At 48.2% G+C, this 20,372-nt stretch overlaps 1 protein-coding gene across 2 annotated transcripts in view; it reads left to right on the top strand.

Moving 5' to 3' along the window:
* The window catches only part of CDH23 (cadherin related 23), a 1,682,716-nt gene that overhangs the window by 1,040,339 nt on the left and 622,005 nt on the right, over positions 1 to 20,372 (top strand). The gene's annotated exons all lie outside the window — the stretch shown is intronic.

The raw sequence follows: 20,372 nt of genomic DNA, 5'->3' as shown, positions 1-20,372 counted from the left end.
TTTTGGCACCTTACATGATTGACTTGGACACCCCAGCTCTATCTTATCAATAGGAAACTAGCCAGTGTGCAAGGCTTTCTAAAAGCTCATACGCATTGCTTAATATGTGCCACCCTTAACAATTGGTACTTGATTACTTGGGGGGGACTGCTGTGCACAGCAACTGTACAGGCAAGCTTCTCAGCTATAGCCAAGAACCATGTTCTGTTCAATGGAGGGACAATGAGGAGATGTATGAGTGGGAAGCTTCTTATGAGAGAGGATACTGAAAATATAGTGAGCTCATTCATTGCTTGTTTGTAAAAATGTAATTAAGAGATCCAGTGTGCCAGATTACTAAATGGCCTCATGGGACACCTGTAACATGCTAGATTCTTGGACCAGGCCTCTCAGAATGAACATCTCAGACAAATGTGTGTGTACAAACCTTCAGCTATGCAATCAATTTTCCTCCAACAAAACTTATGTCTGGTACACATCATGCAATTTCCCATCAGAATTCGGTTCAAATGTGATAATTTCTGACAGGTCCAATCTGATTCCCAATTGTTTTTCTGATCAATTTTGTACAGAAGTGATCAGAGAATCAATCAGAAAAAAATTATTGTAAATTAGATCGGAATGTATCGATTTAACCAAAATCTGACGGGAAATGTGTACCAGGCATTAGGTAGTGTTTGCAATAAGCCTTTCAGCGCTGAGATTTTTGCCTTATGACACAGCCTCCTCTTTTGTCTTAAAGGTTTTGTTTCACTAACAAAATTAGAAGATGTAAATACCATCACTTATACTACATGAAATGGTACAAAAACAAAATACAAAGCATGATGCATAAAACCACAATCACATATTTTATTTTACACTTGTCAAGGCACTATTTCATGCATAAAGTGATGGCCAAACATGGTCTAGGGAAATGGAATACATATTAGTCTTAATTTTTTGGATTTGATTAGTTATGGTCCCAGACACATGATCAGAGCCCACCTATTTTTTCAAGTCCTGTTATCCAGGAGTTGAGTCTCTGTATGCATCCAGCAAGCAACTTTGCACCTGGTTGCAGCTGGGAATGTGGTATCAGATGCAGAGCTTCTTGCTGGATGCATAAAGAAATGCCCACTACAGTCTAGACCAGGCATGGGCAAACTTCACCCTCCAGCTGTTAAGGAACTACAAGTCCCACAATGCATTGCAGGAGTCTGACAGCCATAGTCATGGCTCATAAAGGCAAATGCATTGTGGGACTTGTAGTTCCGTAACAGCTGAAGGGCCGAGTTTGAACATGCCTGGTCTAGGCAATCACCTCTCATTTATATTTGCACTGTAGCAACAGTCAATCTGTCATCACTGTAGAAAATTCCGTAAGCCGATTGGAGGAAGCTTACGGAGGCGGGGAGCGGCAATATGCAGGAGGCAGGGGAGCAGCGGGTGAATGGCAGGACAAAGTAAACAGCCAGCTAGCGACAAGCTGCATTTCGCAGGCGTGAAGGTTTTTATATTGGGAGACAGCAGAGCACGGGGGGGGGAGTCCTGGGGTGGGCACTCTACGGACACAGAGGCTGGTGATAGTCTGCAGAACCAGCCTCTGTGTCCTCATATTCATGTCAGAAACCCACTTCGGGTTCTCTTTAAGGAAATTAGTTTTAGGTTCTGTGGTTGCAGATGTCTCTGCTGATTGATAGCATCATGCTGCTGTTAAAAATCCAAGGGGCAGACATAGATTGAATATCTTTGGAAAAACGTGCAGCCTATAGCAATGACAGGTGGAGGAAGTGGACTTTGTCTGGGCTATTAACCAGGTACTTTAACCCCCCTGGCGGTCTATTAAAAACCGCCAGGGGGCAGCAGAGCAGTTTTTTTTTTTTTTAAATCATGTAGCGAGCCCAGGGCTCGCTACATGATAGCCGCTGTGCAGCGGCATCCCCCCACCCTCTTCGATCGCCCCCGGCGATCTCCGATCAGGAAATCCTGGAGAGCTTCCCCCGTTGCCATGGCAACGGGCGGCATGACGTCATGGACGTCATTGGGAGTCCTGATCTACCCCTCAGCGCTGCCTGGCACTGATTGGCCAGGCAGCGCACGGGGTCTGGGGGGGGGGCGGCATGGCGAGCGGCGGACAATCGGCGCAGAGCGGCGGCGATCAGAGTGCACACGCAGCTAGCAAAGTGCTAGCTGCGTGTTGCAAAAAAAATTATGCAAATCGGCCCGGTAGGGCCTGAGAAATCCTCCTGTGCAGCATAGCCCGTGTCCAGCACGGGCTTACCGCCAGGGAGGTTAACAGTTATTTGTTTGACATCAGCTGATCAAGGATCTTATACACAAATAATAGGGGTTTGAAACTGATTGCTGAACCAGACTAGGAAAATATTTCTGTCTGCAGTGGGGCTTTAAAAAGTAACCTGGTTTTCATGCAAGTCCTAAAACTAGATTATGAGAATCCAATTAAACAAATCCGTGCAACCAATTTATGCTTGTTTATTTATAGAGGCAAGACATTCAGAGTCACATATCTGTGAGTGACAAGAGTTATAAGCAGTAAAGGCCTTCTTGCTTACAAATGTATCAGAAAGAGATTATGTACAGTCATCAGACAGTTGCTTGGCTATGGCAACCAATCAAAGAGCTCAATAGTTGAGCTGCTCTGATTGGATTTTTTGGGGGATCCTCTGGGACTTGGACTGCTATAGGAGCCCAATCCCACTTCTGTCAAAGTTGAAGCTGGAGGAAAAATGTAAAGCTACATACTCACCACAACGACCCGGGAAGATGGATCTAGTGATGTCCCCAATCCATCTCCCTGCATGTGACGTCACGCGACGCTACATGACATTACATGATGGGCACGAACAGGAAGTGAAGTGATTGCGTTACTTTGTGCAGAGTCATTGGGGATCTTAAAGATCCGATCCGCAGTGACGGTTGTTATCATTGCATGACACTAAACGACATTCGCGTCATCATGCATCTGTACCCACATTGCAGAAACGATTCCTTGTCACTTAAAAAAATCGTTCATCAGTAAAATCATCTTGGAAATCTTGAAGAGAACCAGAGACGAAGTACCCTCATGTATTTTACCATATACAGTATATCAATAGAAACATGACAGTAAACACCTACTCTGCTCTTTGTTTAATTCTTCTCTGCTCAATCTGCCTGTTATCAACTCTGATAAGAATCCCCGACTGAGCATTCAGTCTAGCTTTGCCCCAAATGATTATAGCTGAGTCAGTCTTCTGTGATGTCTATTCAAGCCCAAGCCCACCCCCTCCTGGCTCTGCTTTCCTGCTAAGAGGCTCTTTAACATGATTGACTTGGCTTCATGATCTTCAGAAATCTGCTGAATTTCATGTATGCTTGCATGAGCTCACTGGCTCCAGCTTGCTGATCACCTGACGTCTAACTGCTAAACAGTACCCAACACAAACTGTCATCTTCATGTTTACTATATTTACCTGCATCAGTGTTTTCTTCCTTCAGCTAACATCTGGAAATATGCCTGAAAAAGGGGACTAGATCCCAGAAAGCTTGCATAATTAATCTCTATCAGTTAGCCATTAAACATTACTTTTAAAAAACGTTGCTTTTTCTACCTACATGATTTGTTAAGCTAACACGGTACAGGCACTTTTCTACTACTATGGTAATTTCAAAAATGCGTATTAAAGGAATTATCAAGCAACTAATGCTACCCCCAGTACTACTTACCCGGGACTTCCTCCAGCCCCTGGCATCCGCTTTGTCCATTGCCGCAGCTCCACTCTCAGCTGCTGGCCTCTGCTCCCCAATGGTGCGCAGGACGACCTCCAGGTCGTCCTCTACTGCACCTGCATGAGCACCGCTGTCAGTCACCTCCATGTGGTCCAGAGTGTACTGCACAGGTGCGGTGCTCACGCAGACGCAGTAGAGGATACCTGGCGAGGCACTGATGGGGACCGGGAGCCAGCGGCGGAAAGCGGAGCTGCGGCAAGAGGCATATCGGCTGCCAGGGGCTGGAGGAAGCCCCGAGTAAGTAGTACTGGGGGTTGCATTAGTTGCTTAAAGATTTCTTTAAAGAGACACTGAAGCGGGGGAAAAAATATGATATAATGAATTTGTTGTGTACTATGAATAATTACGAGAAGATTAGCAGCAAAGAAAATATTCTCATTCTTATTTTCAGGTATATAGTGTTTTTTCTAACATTGCATCATTCTAGAATATGTGCAGATTACACAACACTCAGCATTCAAAATGATTCTTTCAGAGCAGTCTGTGAACTTAGGACCTCTCCTCTGGCAGAGAAAAAGAAAATTTTCCACTAACAGTTGAGATGATAAAAGTCAGAAAACAGCCCTCTCCACGACTTTGAAAGTCGTAGAACTTAATGGCTTTTTTGCATAGAGATAACAACTGGAGTTTCTTAACTCTTCCTGTACTGGAAACAATTAGACTGATGTATCTGATCTTAATGTTTTATTTCTTAGCTGTATTACACATACAAATCATAATTAGAGTTGGGCCGAACGGTTCGCCGGCGAACGGGGTTCGCGCGAACTTAGGTGGTTCGCGTGCGGGTACCGCACGCGAACCTTTTGCGGAAGAAGTTCGGTTCGCCCCATAATGCACCTGAGGGTCAACTTTGACCCTCTACATCACAGTCAGCAGGCCCAGTGTAGCCAATTAGGCTACACTAGCCCCTGGAGCCCCACCCCCCCTTATATAAGGCAGGCAGCGGCGGCCATTACGGCCACTCGTGTGCCTGCATTAGTCAGAGTAGGGCGAGCTGCTGCAGACTGTCTCTCAGGGAAAGATTAGTTAGGCTTAACTTCTTCCTGGCTGCATACCTGTTCTGTTCAGTGAGCCCTCAGCCCACTGCATACCTGTACTGTGATCCTGCCACTGCATAGCTGTTCAGTGATCCTGCCACAGCATACCTGTTCTGTTCAGTGAGCCCTCAGCCCACTGCATACCTGTACTGTGATCCTGCCACTGCATAGCTGTTCAGTGATCCTGCCACAGCATACCTGTTCTGTTCAGTGAGCCCTCAGCCCACTGCATACCTGTACTGTGATCCTGCCACTGCATACCTGTTCAGTGATCCTGCCACAGCATACCTGTTCTGTTCAGTGAGCCCTCAGCCCACTGCATACCTGTACTGTGATCCTGCCACTGCATAGCTGTTCAGTGATCCTGCCACAGCATACCTGTTCTGTTCAGTGAGCCCTCAGCCCACTGCATACCTGTACTGTGATCCTGCCACTGCATAGCTGTTCAGTGATCCTGCCACAGCATACCTGTTCTGTTCAGTGAGCCCTCAGCCCACTGCATACCTGTACTGTGATCCTGCCACTGCATACCTGTTCAGTGATCCTGCCACAGCATACCTGTTCTGTTCAGTGAGCCCTCAGCCCACTGCATACCTGTACTGTGATCCTGCCACTGCATAGCTGTTCAGTGATCCTGCCACAGCATACCTGTTCTGTTCAGTGAGCCCTCAGCCCACTGCATACCTGTACTGTGATCCTGCCACTGCATAGCTGTTCAGTGATCCTGCCACAGCATACCTGTTCTGTTCAGTGAGCCCTCAGCCCACTGCATACCTGTACTGTGATCCTGCCACTGCATACCTGTTCAGTGATCCTGCCACAGCATACCTGTTCTGTTCAGTGAGCCCTCAGCCCACTGCATACCTGTACTGTGATCCTGCCACTGCATAGCTGTTCAGTGATCCTGCCACAGCATACCTGTTCTGTTCAGTGAGCCCTCAGCCCACTGCATACCTGTACTGTGATCCTGCCACTGCATACCTGTTCAGTGATCCTGCCACAGCATACCTGTTCTGTTCAGTGAGCCCTCAGCCCACTGCATACCTGTACTGTGATCCTGCCACTGCATACCTGTTCAGTGATCCTGCCACAGCATACCTGTTCTGTTCAGTGAGCCCTCAGCCCACTGCATACCTGTACTGTGATCCTGCCACTGCATAGCTGTTCAGTGATCCTGCCACAGCATACCTGTTCTGTTCAGTGAGCCCTCAGCCCACTGCATACCTGTACTGTGATCCTGCCACTGCATACCTGTTCAGTGATCCTGCCACAGCATACCTGTTCTGTTCAGTGAGCCCTCAGCCCACTGCATACCTGTACTGTGATACTGCCACTGCATACCTGTTCAGTGATCCTGCCACAGCATACCTGTTCTGTTCAGTGAGCCCTCAGCCCACTGCATACCTGTACTGTGATCCTGCCACTGCATACCTGTTCAGTGATCCTGCCACAGCATACCTGTTCTGTTCAGTGAGCCCTCAGCCCACTGCATACCTGTACTGTGATCCTGCCACTGCATAGCTGTTCAGTGATCCTGCCACAGCATACCTGTTCTGTTCAGTGAGCCCTCAGCCCACTGCATACCTGTACTGTGATCCTGCCACTGCATAGCTGTTCAGTGATCCTGCCACAGCATACCTGTTCTGTTCAGTGAGCCCCCAGCCCACTGCATACCTGTACTGTGATCCTGCCACTGCATACCTGTTCAGTGATCCTGCCACAGCATACCTGTTCTGTTCAGTGAGCCCTCAGCCCACTGCATACCTGTACTGTGATCCTGCCACTGCATAGCTGTTCAGTGATCCTGCCACAGCATACCTGTTCTGTTCAGTGAGCCCTCAGCCCACTGCATACCTGTACTGTGATCCTGCCACTGCATAGCTGTTCAGTGATCCTGCCACAGCATACCTGTTCTGTTCAGTGAGCCCCCAGCCCACTGCATACCTGTACTGTGATCCTGCCACTGCATACCTGTTCAGTGATCCTGCCACAGCATACCTGTTCTGTTCAGTGAGCCCTCAGCCCACTGCATACCTGTACTGTGATCCTGCCACTGCATAGCTGTTCAGTGATCCTGCCACAGCATACCTGTTCTGTTCAGTGAGCCCTCAGCCCACTGCATACCTGTACTGTGATCCTGCCACTGCATAGCTGTTCAGTGATCCTGCCACAGCATACCTGTTCTGTTCAGTGAGCCCCCAGCCCACTGCATACCTGTACTGTGATCCTGCCACTGCATACCTGTTCAGTGATCCTGCCACAGCATACCTGTTCTGTTCAGTGAGCCCTCAGCCCACTGCATACCTGTACTGTGATCCTGCCACTGCATAGCTGTTCAGTGATCCTGCCACAGCATACCTGTTCTGTTCAGTGAGCCCTCAGCCCACTGCATACCTGTACTGTGATCCTGCCACTGCATACCTGTTCAGTGATCCTGCCACAGCATACCTGTTCTGTTCAGTGAGCCCTCAGCCCACTGCATACCTGTACTGTGATCCTGCCACTGCATACCTGTTCAGTGATCCTGCCACAGCATACCTGTTCTGTTCAGTGAGCCCCCAGCCCACTGCATACCTGTACTGTGATCCTGCCACTGCATACCTGTTCAGTGATCCTGCCACAGCATACCTGTTCTGTTCAGTGAGCCCTCAGCCCACTGCATACCTGTACTGTGATCCTGCCACTGCATAGCTGTTCAGTGATCCTGCCACAGCATACCTGTTCTGTTCAGTGAGCCCTCAGCCCACTGCATACCTGTACTGTGATCCTGCCACTGCATACCTGTTCAGTGATCCTGCCACTGTATACCTGTTCTGTGAACCCGCCACTGTATACCTGTTCTGTTCAGTGGACCCGCCACTGTATACCTGTTCTGTGAACCCGCCACTGTATACCTGTTCTGTTCAGTGGACCCGCCACTGTATACCTGTTCTGTGAACCCGCCACTGTATACCTGTTCTGTTCAGTGGACCCGCCACTGTATACCTGTTCTGTGAACCCGCCACTGTATACCTGTTCTGTTCAGTGGACCTGCCACTGTATACCTGTTTAGTGAACACGCCACTGCATACCTGTTGTGTTCAGTGAACCTGCCACTGCATACCTGTTCTGTGAACCCGCCACTGTATACCTGTTCTGTTCAGTGGACCCGCCACTGTATACCTGTTCTGTGAACCCGCCACTGTATACCTGTTCTGTTCAGTGGACCTGCCACTGTATACCTGTTTAGTGAACACGCCACTGCATACCTGTTGTGTTCAGTGAACCTGCCACTGCATACCTGTTCTGTGAACCCGCCACTGTATACCTGTTCTGTTCAGTGGACCCGCCACTGTATACCTGTTCTGTTCAGTGGACCTGCCACTGTATACCTGTTCTGTTCAGTGGACCTGCCACTGTATACCTGTTTAGTGAACACGCCACTGCATACCTGTTGTGTTCAGTGAACCCGCCACTGTATACCTGTACTGTTCAGTGAACCCACCGCATCAGTGCGCATACCTGTGCAGTTAAGTGAACCCACCTACCTACGTGAGTGCACGCAGTGTGATATACCACTCCGTGCATACCCGATATGGACAAAACAGGTAGAGGAAGAGGAAGAGGAAGAGGTAGTGGCAGAGGCAGAGGAAGGCCACCCGGCAGGTCTGCGCGAGGTCGTGTAAATGTAATTTCGTGTGGACCTGGCCCACAGTACAGTGCTCGGAAGAAGGCACGTCCCATCACCTCCCAAGATTGTCAGGACGTGGTTGAGTATTTAGCGACACAGAACACCTCATCTTGCTCAGCCACCAGCGCTACTACTAGCACCACTTCCGCTGCATTTGACACTTCGCAAGAATTATTTAGTGGTGGTGAAATCACTGATGCACAGCCATTGTTACAGCCAGATGAATTTTCACCAGCTCATATGTCTGCGTTACGCGACAACACTATGGATGTAACGTGTAAGGAGGATGAAGGACCTACACATTTGGATTTTTCTGAGGCAAGCGAAGCTGGGCAGGATGATTACGATGATGACGATGATAGGGATCCTCTGTATGTTCCCAATAGAGGAGATGAAGAGGGGGACAGTTCAGAGGGGGAGTCAGAGAGTAGTAGGAGGATAGAAGTTGCTGAAAGAAGCTGGGGCAGCTCTTCGTCAGAAACAGCTGGTGGCAGAGTCCGGCACCATGTATCGCCAGATTCGCCACCTATGTACAGCCAGCCAACTTGCCCTTCAGCATCAGCTGCTGAGGTGCCCACATCCCAGGGTGGCTCAGCGGTGTGGAAATTTTTTAATGTGTGTGCCTCAGATCGGACCAAAGCCATCTGTTCGCTCTGCCAACAAAAATTGAGCCGTGGAAAGGCCAACACTCACGTAGGGACAAGTGCCTTACGAAGGCACCTGCAGAAAAGGCACAAACAGCAATGGGATGGCCACCTGAGCAAAAGCAGCAGCAGCACACAAAAGCAAAGTCACCCTCCTTCTCCTCTTCCTCCTTCAGGTGCATCATCTGCTTATGCCGCTCTCTCCCTTGCACCTTCACAGGCACCCTCCTCCACTCCGCCTCTGCCCTTGAGCGGTTCCTGCTCCTCTGCCCACAGCAGCAGTCAGGTGTCCGTGAAGGAAATGTTTGAGCGGAAGAAGCCACTTTTGGCCAGTCACCCCCTTGCCCGGCGTCTGACAGCTGGCGTGGCGGAACTGTTAGCTCGCCAGCTGTTACCATACCGGCTGGTGGACTCTGAGGCCTTCCGTAAATTTGTGGCCATCGGAACACCGCAGTGGAAGATGCCAGGCCGCACTTATTTTTCCAGAAAGGCCATACCCCAACTGCACCGTGAAGTTGAGAGGCAAGTGGTGTCATCTCTTGCGAAGAGCGTTGGGTCAAGGGTACACCTGACCACGGATGCCTGGTCTGCCAAGCACGGGCAGGGCCGCTACATTACCTACACAGCCCATTGGGTGAACCTGGTGGTGAACGATGGCAAGCAGAAAGCGGCGGACCAAATTGTGACACCTCCACGGCTTGCAGGCAGGCCTCCTGCCACCTCCTCTCCTCCTGCTACATGCTCTTCGCTGTCCTCCTCCTCCTCCTTGGCTGAGTGGCAGTTCTCCTCTCCAGCTACACAGCCCCAGCTCCGCAGGGCCTATGCTGCATGCCAGGTACGACGGTGTCACGCCATCTTAGACATGGCTTGTCTCAAAGCGGAGAGTCACACTGGAGCAGCTCTCCTGGCTGCTCTTAAGAAACAGGTGGATGAGTGGCTGACCCCGCACCACCTGGAGATAGGCAACGTGGTGTGCGACAACGGCAGCAATCTGCTTGCCGCTTTGCATATGGGGAAGCTGACACACATACCCTGCATGGCACATGTCATGAATCTGGTGGTTCAAAGATTTGTGGCAAAGTACCCTGGCTTAGCGGATGTCCTGAAGCAGGCCAGGAAGTTCTGTGGGCATTTGAGGCGCTCTTACACAGCCATGGCACGATTTGCAGAAATTCAGCGTAAAAACAACATGCCGGTGAGACGCCTCATTTGCGATAGCCCCACTCGCTGGAACTCGACCCTCCTCATGTTCTCCCGCCTGCTAGAACAGAAGAAAGCCGTCACCCAGTACCTCTACAACTGGAGTAGAACGAAACAGTCTGGGAAGATGGGGATGTTCTGGCCCGACAACTGGACAATGATGAAAAATGCATGCAGGCTCATGCGGCCGTTTGAGGAGGTGACCAACCTGGTGAGCCGCAGTGAGGGCACCATCAGCGACTTAATTCCCTACGCGTACTTCTTGGAGCGTGCTGTGCGTAGAGTGGCGGATGAAGCTGCGAATGAGCGTGACCAGGAACCGTTACGGCAGGAACAGGCATGGGACCAATTTTCATCAGACCCAGCTGTTTCCTCAACACCTGCGGCAGCACAGAGGGGGGAGGAGGAGGAAGAAGAGAGGTCATGTGCAGAAGATGAGTCAGACTCAGAGGATGATGAGCAAGGTGTTTCTTTGGGGGAGGAGGAGGAGGGGACAGCGGCAGGAGAACAACCGCAGCAGGCGTCGCAGGGGGCTTGTGCTGCGCAACCTTCCCGTGGTATTGTTCGCGGCTGGGGGGAGGAGGTTGACTTACCTGACGTCACTGAGGAAGAGCAAGAGGAGATGGAGGGTACTGGATCCGACTTTGTGCAGATGTCGTCTTTTATGCTGTCCTGCCTGTTGAGGGACCCCCGTATAAAAAACCTCAAGGGGAATGAGCTGTACTGGGTGGCCACACTACTAGACCCTCGGTACAGGCACAAAGTGGCGGACCTGTTACCAACTCACCGGAAGGTGGAAAGGATGCAGCACATGCAGAACCAGCTGTCAACTATGCTTTACAATGCCTTTAAGGGTGATGTGACGGCACAACGCCAGCAAGGTACCACTGCCACTAATCCTCCTCCCGTGTCCACGCAGTCAAAGACAGGACGCTCCAGCGATCTCATGGTGATGTCGGACATGCGGACGTTCTTTAGTCCAACGCCTCGCCGTAGCCCTTCCGGATCCACCCTCCACCAACGCCTGGAACGGCAGGTAGCCGACTACCTGGCCTTAAGTGTGGATGTAGACACTGCTGTGAACAGCGATGAGGAACCCTTGAACTACTGGGTGCGCAGGCTTGACCTGTGGCCAGAGCTGTCCCAATTTGCCATCCAACTTCTCTCCTGCCCTGCCGCAAGCGTCCTCTCAGAAAGGACCTTCAGCGCAGCTGGAGGCATTGTCACAGAGAAGAGAAGTCGTCTAAGTCACAAAAGTGTTAAGTACCTCACCTTTATAAAAATGAATGAGGCATGGATCCCGGAGGGCTGCTGCCCGCCCCAAGACTAAGTCAGTCCCCGCACATACAGCATCTCTGCCTGCACGCCGTGTGACTGGCTGCCTGGCCTGCCCCAAGAAGACTAAGTCGCTCCCAGTCCCTCCACACAGCATGTCTGCCTGCAGGCCGCTTCACTACCTTCTCCGCCACCACCAACAGGGTCCGGGACTCCAGGCGGATTGCTGAATTTTTTAGGCCGCTGCTAGCAGCGGCCGCTGTAATAATTTTTCGGGTGCGTGTACATGACTGCCTAATTTTTCTGGCTGCACTGCGGGCAGCTGCAACAACAAAAGAAAAGGCATGAACATGCGCCCATTCCCCTTCGTGATCATTACCTTGCCGTGGTGAAGGGGCTTGCGTATCACAATGGAGCAATGACCGGCGCCTAGATGAGTGTCTCGGGGGGCACACCCACGATAATAAGGTCGTTGCCTCATTGTGGTCAGACCAAATTTGATCAGCTGGACAGTCACTGTTCTGTCATTCAGCTACATCAGCCAGGTGACTGACCATATGGGCTGTAAAGCCACCAAAACCTGCACTCTCGCCATGGTGCGCACCAGTCCAGCACGGCCATCACTACACAAACAGCTGTTTGCGGTGCGTTACACGATGAGTTTGGTGCGTCAGTGTGAAGCAGTACCTTAATTACACTACCTGATTGATGTATACACATGCAAGATGTTTGAAAGCACTTTAGGCCTGTCATTTAACATTCAATGTGATTTCTGCCCTTAAAACGCTGCTTTGCGTCAAATCCAGATTTTTCTCCGGGACTTTTGGCATGTATCCCACTCCGCCATCCCCCCCCTCCAGGTGTTAGACCCCTTGAAACATCTTTTCCATCACTTTTGTGGCCAGCATAATTAATTTTTTTTTTCAAAGTTCGCATCCCCATTGAAGTCTATTGCGGTTCGCGAACTTTAACGCGAACCGAACCTTTCGCGAAAGTTCGCGAACCCGGTTCGCGAACCGAAAATCGGAGGTTCGGCCCAACTCTAATCATAATATCATACATTTTTTTTTCGCTTCAGTGTCTCTTTAAGGCTGGTAGACATGCTACAGTGTTTTTGGCCAATGCAAATGGTCGGGGACATCTCTGATGAGAATCCTGCATGTGTATAGCTGCTCTTATGTCTTCTAAAGATCTGGAGTTCTAGATCATGTTGGGCAAGTGCATTGTTCCTCTTCTTACCTCACTTACTGGAAGCCGCTCTGTTGGATGCTGCACCAGCATCCTTTCTCGCTGCCCCCCTTCGTTTCTCCATAGCAGCAGAATACATCATTAGTCTAAAGCCTAGAGACACATCTTTACAGCATTTCACCCAAAACTTTTGACCGAGGAATCAGGTCATTGTACATGTATATGCACCTTAAGTGTATGTTTACCACTGTATCCATCCACCCAGCATGGCCACTGTCTCTAACATCCACAATTACTTCATCTACACCAGCTCCCCAACTCAGCCAAACTTTGCGCTATTCCTACCCCCAGCTCAGCCAGACTTTACACTGTTAAAACCCGCAGCTCACACAGACTCCATGATATTCCAGCATCAAGTTCAGCCACCAAAGAATTCAACTGCTTCAGCTCTGCCGCAACAGACTTCAGCTAAATCTGCTCAGTCTCGGCCTCCACAGATTTAGCCACTACAGCTTAGCCTCCATAGTCTTCAGCCACTTCAACTCCACTTCCACAGACTTCAGAAATTCCAATGCAGCCTCAACAAGCTTCAGCTGTTTCAACCCAGCCTAATTTGACTTCTGCACTGCTGCTTATTTATACCATACTCCTACAGTTTAAGTCCAGCCTCCCCAGACTACTACCCATGCGCCTTATTCTCACCCATTGACTCCGGCTGCTCTGGTCCAGCATCTCCAGACTCCTGCTCTTCTAATCCATCTTTGCCAGACTCCTGCTCTTTAGGTCCAGACTTGACAGGCTCCTGCTATTCCATCCCAGGCTCTTCAGATGCCTGCAGTTCTTGTTCACTCTTGCCAGACACCTGCTGTTTAAAATCAGCTTACAACTGACTTCTGACTTCTTCCTTTAAGAATCTTAAAGGATACCCGAGGTGACATAAGATATACATGGGTATGTACAGTGCTACTGCCTAGCACACAAATAACTATGCTGTGTTCCTTTATTCTTTCTCTGCCTGAAAGAGTTAAATATCAGGTATGTAAGTTGCTGACTCAGTCCTCTCTCAGGCAGGAAGTGACTACAGTGTGACCCTCAGTGATAAGAAATTCCAACTATAAAACACTTTCCTAGCAGAAAATGGCTTCTGTGAGCAGGAAAGCTATAAAAAGGGTCAATATCAAGAAGAACTGAGGCGCCAACAGGATAAAATGGAATACAATTTTTAAAACCTGGACATGGCGGGAGTGGACCCTTAACCACTCCAAAGGAAAAAACAGCAGGAAGGTGTTAATACATAACACAAAAATTGTTTATTTATATACTCTTGCAACGTATTTCACGGACGTGACCCCACTTCATCAGGCAGTAAAAGGAGGAGCATACAGCATTAGTTGTCAGTCTGGGAGAATAGGGTCAATAGTTCATAAATTTTAGCTCTGGCATACTTAAATGAATGCGTCATTGAGCAAAAACAAAACAGTTAAAACTTAAAAAGTAGATTTAAACATAACCTAAAACTGTGGAATATCTTAAAATGTCATTTTTAGGAGAAGGAAGATAGATGCAATCATTTATATCATTAGTTCGCTTCGGGTTCGGGTGTCTGTGCAGCATGTGCTGTTGGTATCATGATGAGCCCTGGTTGGAAACTGTGGTGGGTTGAAGTTTGGATTGCTCAGGAGGCAGTGGGATCTCCCATTTGGTCTAGGGCAACCTTGGCACTGTATCTCTGATTTCTTGATTTGCCAGTCAATAGCACCTCTAATTACTAGAACACCCTGAGGCCGCTCCTTGAGGAAGGTTGGCAATAATGTTATGACACCTGCAACTTCCTGTTTCACCTGCTGGTATCAACATTTGCTAAAACATTTTTGGACTTTTACTTTCATCACTAGTTGGTTCTTTATAATAACTTGCAACTCCCTTTCATCAGATGGTGTTCATTGCTTAACTTACATGCTGCTGGTATTTTCTGTTTCTAATGAGACATATAGCCTCAAATGAACCTTGAGTCGACTTTGACCTCCACTTTCTTTCTATTGTCTCTTCACTGTACACTTGCCTGTTCTCCTTGTCTCCATTGAGGTGATTCGCCTGGTGGTGGCAGCACTGGGGTTCACCTGCGCTACCCTTTGTGTTGCATGGGGGGTCACGGGTGGTGGCAGAGCCCAGGGCCCTGCCTCTCATGTGCACCAGTGTTTTTGTCTTGTGAGGTGATTCCAGAGGTCAAAATATAGTAACCACTTGCTGCAGGGTGTTAGGAATCCTGAAACTCCCTATTCTATCTGCTGATGGTATAGTTTTCTGAGACCTCTTTAGACATCTAGTATCTAAGACCAGATCCCTCTCTACAATCCCCTGCAACTTCCTGTTTCACCTGTGGGCAGCATGTGCCTTGTTGGCTTGTGCTGGTAGAAGGTGCCCTCTACCATTTAGAGAACAAGCAAAAAAAAAAACCTAGGTGGCTTTTTCTAGAGAGAGGGGGAAAGATTAATAATAATTGTCTTCTCCCGATTTCTTAATATTCAAATAAACGCTAAAACGAAATCCTGACTAGAGCAGGAAATAGAGAATTAACAAATCAAAAATCAATAAAAACACAAAATTGTGTTTTTGGTGCATAAGCCTTAATCCGCATTAATTGACACTCATAAAATGCTTCATAAAATCACTGTTAAAAACAAGTGATTTGTCGCACGGTTTGTTCCTAAATTTTCATATATTTTATTGTACAACTATTTACTTGCCCCATAAAAATATTAATAAAAATGTAAAGTTAAAAAAAGATCGTGTCATCAGGGGTCGGCCACCTGCTACAACCCCACTCATGAGCTCACCACACATACACGGCGTTACACAGTGCTCCTCCCACCACTACCTAACCTGAATCTGCTTTTGAATTGCTACCCTGTCACATGAAGTCTCTTTCCATGACTCAGTGTCCTATTTGATTATCTGTAAATAGTTTACATTATTATTATTATTATTTATTTATAAAGCGCCAACATATTCCGTGGCACTGTATATCGTAAGAAAACAAACAAGGGATACAAAATGATACAGACAATGATATACATCAAATATGAACACTGATACAAAATACAGCACTGCTGATTACAATTGCAAATTTAACATGATGACTAAAATGTATAAATGTCAGAGTGCAAGCAATTAAATTAATGACATTCCATGACACAAAAGGGTGAGAGCCCTACCCTTGCGAGCTTACAATCTAAAGGAATGGGGTGGAAACAAGAGGTGGGGGAAGTATAAAGTATATGTACAGGCAGTGCGTAATTAGGTTATTTAGTGGGTGCATGGCCTAAGCTAGAGAATATGCTTGTCGGAAAAAGTGGGTTTTGAGGGAGCGTTTAAAGATTTCAAAGGTGGGAGAGTGGCGGATGTGCTGTGCAAGGGCATTCCAGAGGAGGGGTGAGGCACGTGAGAAGTCTTGCAATACTTCTTTACATTACTTCTATCTTATATCTGAATGCTGCACAGACTGTCTCTTTATTGCAATCTATGTGACACACAGGGTTGTTTCAAATCCAGTATGCATGTAGTTGATTCAGCATCTCAGCAGGGCAAAGCGAGCCCATTTAGTCTCTTTGAAGCTTGATGTTTTTAACTTGCCTGGGGCTTCTAATTTGAGCTGTGTCAAAAATGTGTGAGGACCTCGGCCCTCGTAGGACCGGTTTGATATACCTGACCTAGAGCAAAGCAACAACTGCACAAAGATGGTACCGTAAGAAATAACAACAGATCCAGATACACAGCAGACAACAATCCACAGCAGATGCACTGAGGAAGCCCACGTGACGACTAGTGGGCGTAACGCGTATGCGAGGCGTGGTACATGCCGCTGGAAGAGAGCGTGTGACGCTATGTACCCCTCCACCAGCACATAGATTTAGCAAGTCTGGCCGGTCAGAGAAGATTACCCCTCAACTCGTGGAGTATCATTCAGTGATGGCAGAGGAAGCCGCGGGACACAAGTCTACAAGCGCTGAGATGATCTTATAAGAGACGAGACGTGACATGAGGTGGTGAGTGTTGCTGAGCAGCATTGGAATAAGCATCATATAAGGACTATGCATAATTAAAGAAAGCTCAAGGGAGCCCTAACTATGCTGTGTGAGTGCAGCCCATTGTAGAGGAAGGTGTAGTCCATGGACATTAGTATTTCCTTGGAAGATTAAAGCAATATATGGAGCTGTGATGCGGAAATTATACTGACTAGATCTCAAACAGAATTCCATTGATAAATGCGATGCTGCAAAGAAAACTAAATAGATCTTGAATTGCTATTCAAACTGAGCATTGTTTGTGCTGACCAGGCCATAATTTGCATGTGCATGTGTTGGTGTGAATGGGGAGCGCTCCAATCCAATATAGGCATTGTTTTTAGGGGGGTAGGGGTTGTTTATTGCGGGGTTTGTATACTGAATTAATAAATTATGAAGCATTGTGAGAAATTGGTTCCCTTGTTTTGTTGTTAAGGATATTGGCACCCTTTGCTCCCCCTAAAGGGGTAAATGCACATTAAATAACCTGTTCTCCAGTATTTAATATGGTACCGTAAGAAAGAACAACAGATCCAGATACCCACATAGCACTTCCAAGTTGTGTGGAATCTAGAAATAAGTGAAATTTGACTATGTAGTTTTTCTTCAAAAGTGGAAACTCTCCTGGACTGAACAGGATCTATGGACAGGACTAATCAGGGTTGGAAGCTTAATGATTGATGTGCGTCAGCTTGATTTATTAAGCTGTCAGGTAATATTCAGTCAGCAACCTTCAAAATCTGATTTGCCCCTGGAAAGTTTAAGGTTTTAGAAACCTTGGCAGCCAAGTGAAGGGGGTGAACACTGTCACAGCCCTGATGATAATTGATGGAGCTACTGAGCTCTGATATTCTGTACACTGTGTGCTACTAACACAGGTTTATGAGCATTTTTAAAAAAAATGTTGTTTGTATTACAGAACTGTCTATAGGGGTAACAAAATGTGGAAATTTTTGCAATAATAGCCCTTTAAAGAGGAACTTTAACCTAGGATTGACCTACATCCCAATCAGTAGCTGATGCTCCCTTTCCCACAAGAAATCTTTACTTTTCCTTGAATAGGTTATCAGGGGAATCCGTGTGGCTGATATTGTGGTAAAATGTGATGTCAGGACTAGAGATGGCCCGAAACTCCGAATTTCGGTTTGCGAACTTCCGCGAAAGGTTCGGTCACGCGGACTTTCGCGAACCGCAATAGACTTCAATGTGGAGGCGAACTTTGAAAACTAGAAAAAATTATGCTGGCCACAAGAGTGATGGAAAAGATGTTTCAAGGGGTCTAACATCTCAGTTTTTGCATGGATGAGTGGGATAGACGCCAAAAGTCCTGGGGTAAAAATCTGGATTTGACGCAAAGCAGCGTTTTTAAGGGCAGAAATCACATTGAATGCTAAATTGCAGGCCTAAAGTGCTTTAAAACATCTTGCATGTGTATACATCAATCAGGGAGTGTAATTAGAGTACTGCTTCACACTGACACACCAAACTCACTGTGTAACGCACTGCAAACACCTGTTTGCTTAGTGACAGCCGTGCTGGACTGGTGCGCACCATGGCGAGTGCAGGCCGCGATGGTTTTCAAGCCCATATGGTCACGGGGCTGTGGTAGCTCAATGATAGAACAACAATGACTGTCCAGTTGATCAAATTTGGTCTGTCCACAATGAAGCAACAACCTTATTATCTTGGGTGTGCCCCCCCCCCCCGAGACACTCATATAGCCGACGGTCATTGCTTCATTAATGGATATGCAAGCCCCTTCCAGCCAGAAAAATTAGGCAGGCATGTACACGCACTAGAAAATTAGTATAGCGACCGCTGCTATTCAGGAATCCGTCTGGTGTCCTGGACCCTGTTGTTGGTGGCGGAGAAGGCAAGCGGTCTGCAGGCAGAGATGCTGTGTGTGGGGACTGACTTAGTCTTTGGGCGGGCAGTAGCCCTCCGGGATCCATGCTTCATTAATTTTGATAAAGGTCAGGTACTGAACACTTTTGTGACTTAGGCGACTTCTCTTCTCAGTGACAATGCCTCCGGCTGCGCTGAAGGTCCTTTCTGACAGGACGCTTGAGGCAGGGCAAGATAGAAGTTAGATGGCAAATTGGGACAGCTCTGGCCGCTGGTCAAGCCTGCGCACCCAGTAGTCCAAGGGTTCATCGCTGCTCACAGTGTCTCCACACTTAAGGCCAGGTAGTTGGCTACCCTGCCGGTCCAGGTGTTGGTGGAGGGTGGATCCGGAAGCGCTAAGTTGAGGCATTGGACTAAAGAATGTCCGCATGTCCGACATCACCATGAGATCGCTGGAGTGTCCTGTCCTTGCATGCGTGGACATGGGAGGAGGATTACTGGCGGTGGTACATTTATTGCGTTGTGCTGTGACATCACCCTTAAACGCATTGTAAAGCATAGTTGCCAGCTTGTTCTGCATGTGCTGCATCCTTTCTGCCTTCTGGTGAGTTGGTAGCATGTACGACACTTTGTGCCTATACCGAGGGTCTAGTAGCATGGCCACCCAGTACAGCTCATTCCCCTGGGTTTTTTTTTTATATGGGGGTCCCTCAACAGGCTGGACAAGCATGAAAGACTCCATCTGCACAAAGTTGGATCCAGGCGTACTCTCCATCTCCTCTTGCTCTTCCTCAGTGATGTCAGGTAAGTCCTCCTCCTTCCCCCAGCCACGAACAATACCACGGGAACCTTGAGCAGCACAAGCCCCCTGTGATGCCTGCTGCGGTTGTTCTTCTGTCGCCACCTCCTCCTCCTCCTCCTCCTCCAAAGAAACACCTTCCTCATCTGACTCTGACTCCTCTTCCCCACACAACTCTTCCTCCTCCTCCCCCCTCAGTGCTGCCGCAGGTGTTGAGGAAACATCTGATTATAATTAAAATTGCTCCCACAACTGTTCCTGCCATAACTGTTCCTCTTCACGCTCCTCCACAGCTTTATCCACCACTCTACGCATGGCACGCTCCAGGAAGTAACCATAGGGGATCAAGTCGCTGATAGTGCCTTTACTGCGACTCACCAGGTTGGTCACCACCTCAAACGGCCGCATGAGTGTCCAGTTGTTGGGCCACAACATCCCCATCTCCCCAGATTGTGTCCTTTTACTGTAATTGAACAGGTACTGGGTGACGGCTTTTTCCTGTTCTAGCAGGCGAGAGAACATGACCAGGGTGGAATTCCAGCGAGTTGGGCTATCACATATCAAGCATCTCACCGGCAAGTTGTTTCTCAGCTGAATGTCCGCAAAGCGTGCCATGGCCGTGTAAGATCGCCTGAAATGCCCACACAACTTCCTGCCCTGCTTCAGGACGTCCTCTAAGCCAGGGTACTTTGACACAAATATTTGAATGACTAGATTCAGCAGCACATGTGCCATGCAGGGTACATGTGTCAGCTTTCCCAAATTCAAATTGGAAAGGAGATTGCTGCCGTTGTCACACACCACGTTGCCGATCTCCAGCTGGTGTGGGGTCAGCTACTGATCCACCTGTTTAAGAGCAGGCAGGAGAGCTGGTCCAGT

This window comes from Hyperolius riggenbachi, chromosome 10, assembly GCF_040937935.1.
Source record: "Hyperolius riggenbachi isolate aHypRig1 chromosome 10, aHypRig1.pri, whole genome shotgun sequence".
In the NCBI taxonomy this organism is placed as follows: Eukaryota; Metazoa; Chordata; class Amphibia; order Anura; family Hyperoliidae; genus Hyperolius; species Hyperolius riggenbachi.
The sequence above is the reverse complement of the archived record's forward strand: the minus strand, read 5'-3'. Positions and strand labels throughout refer to the sequence as shown.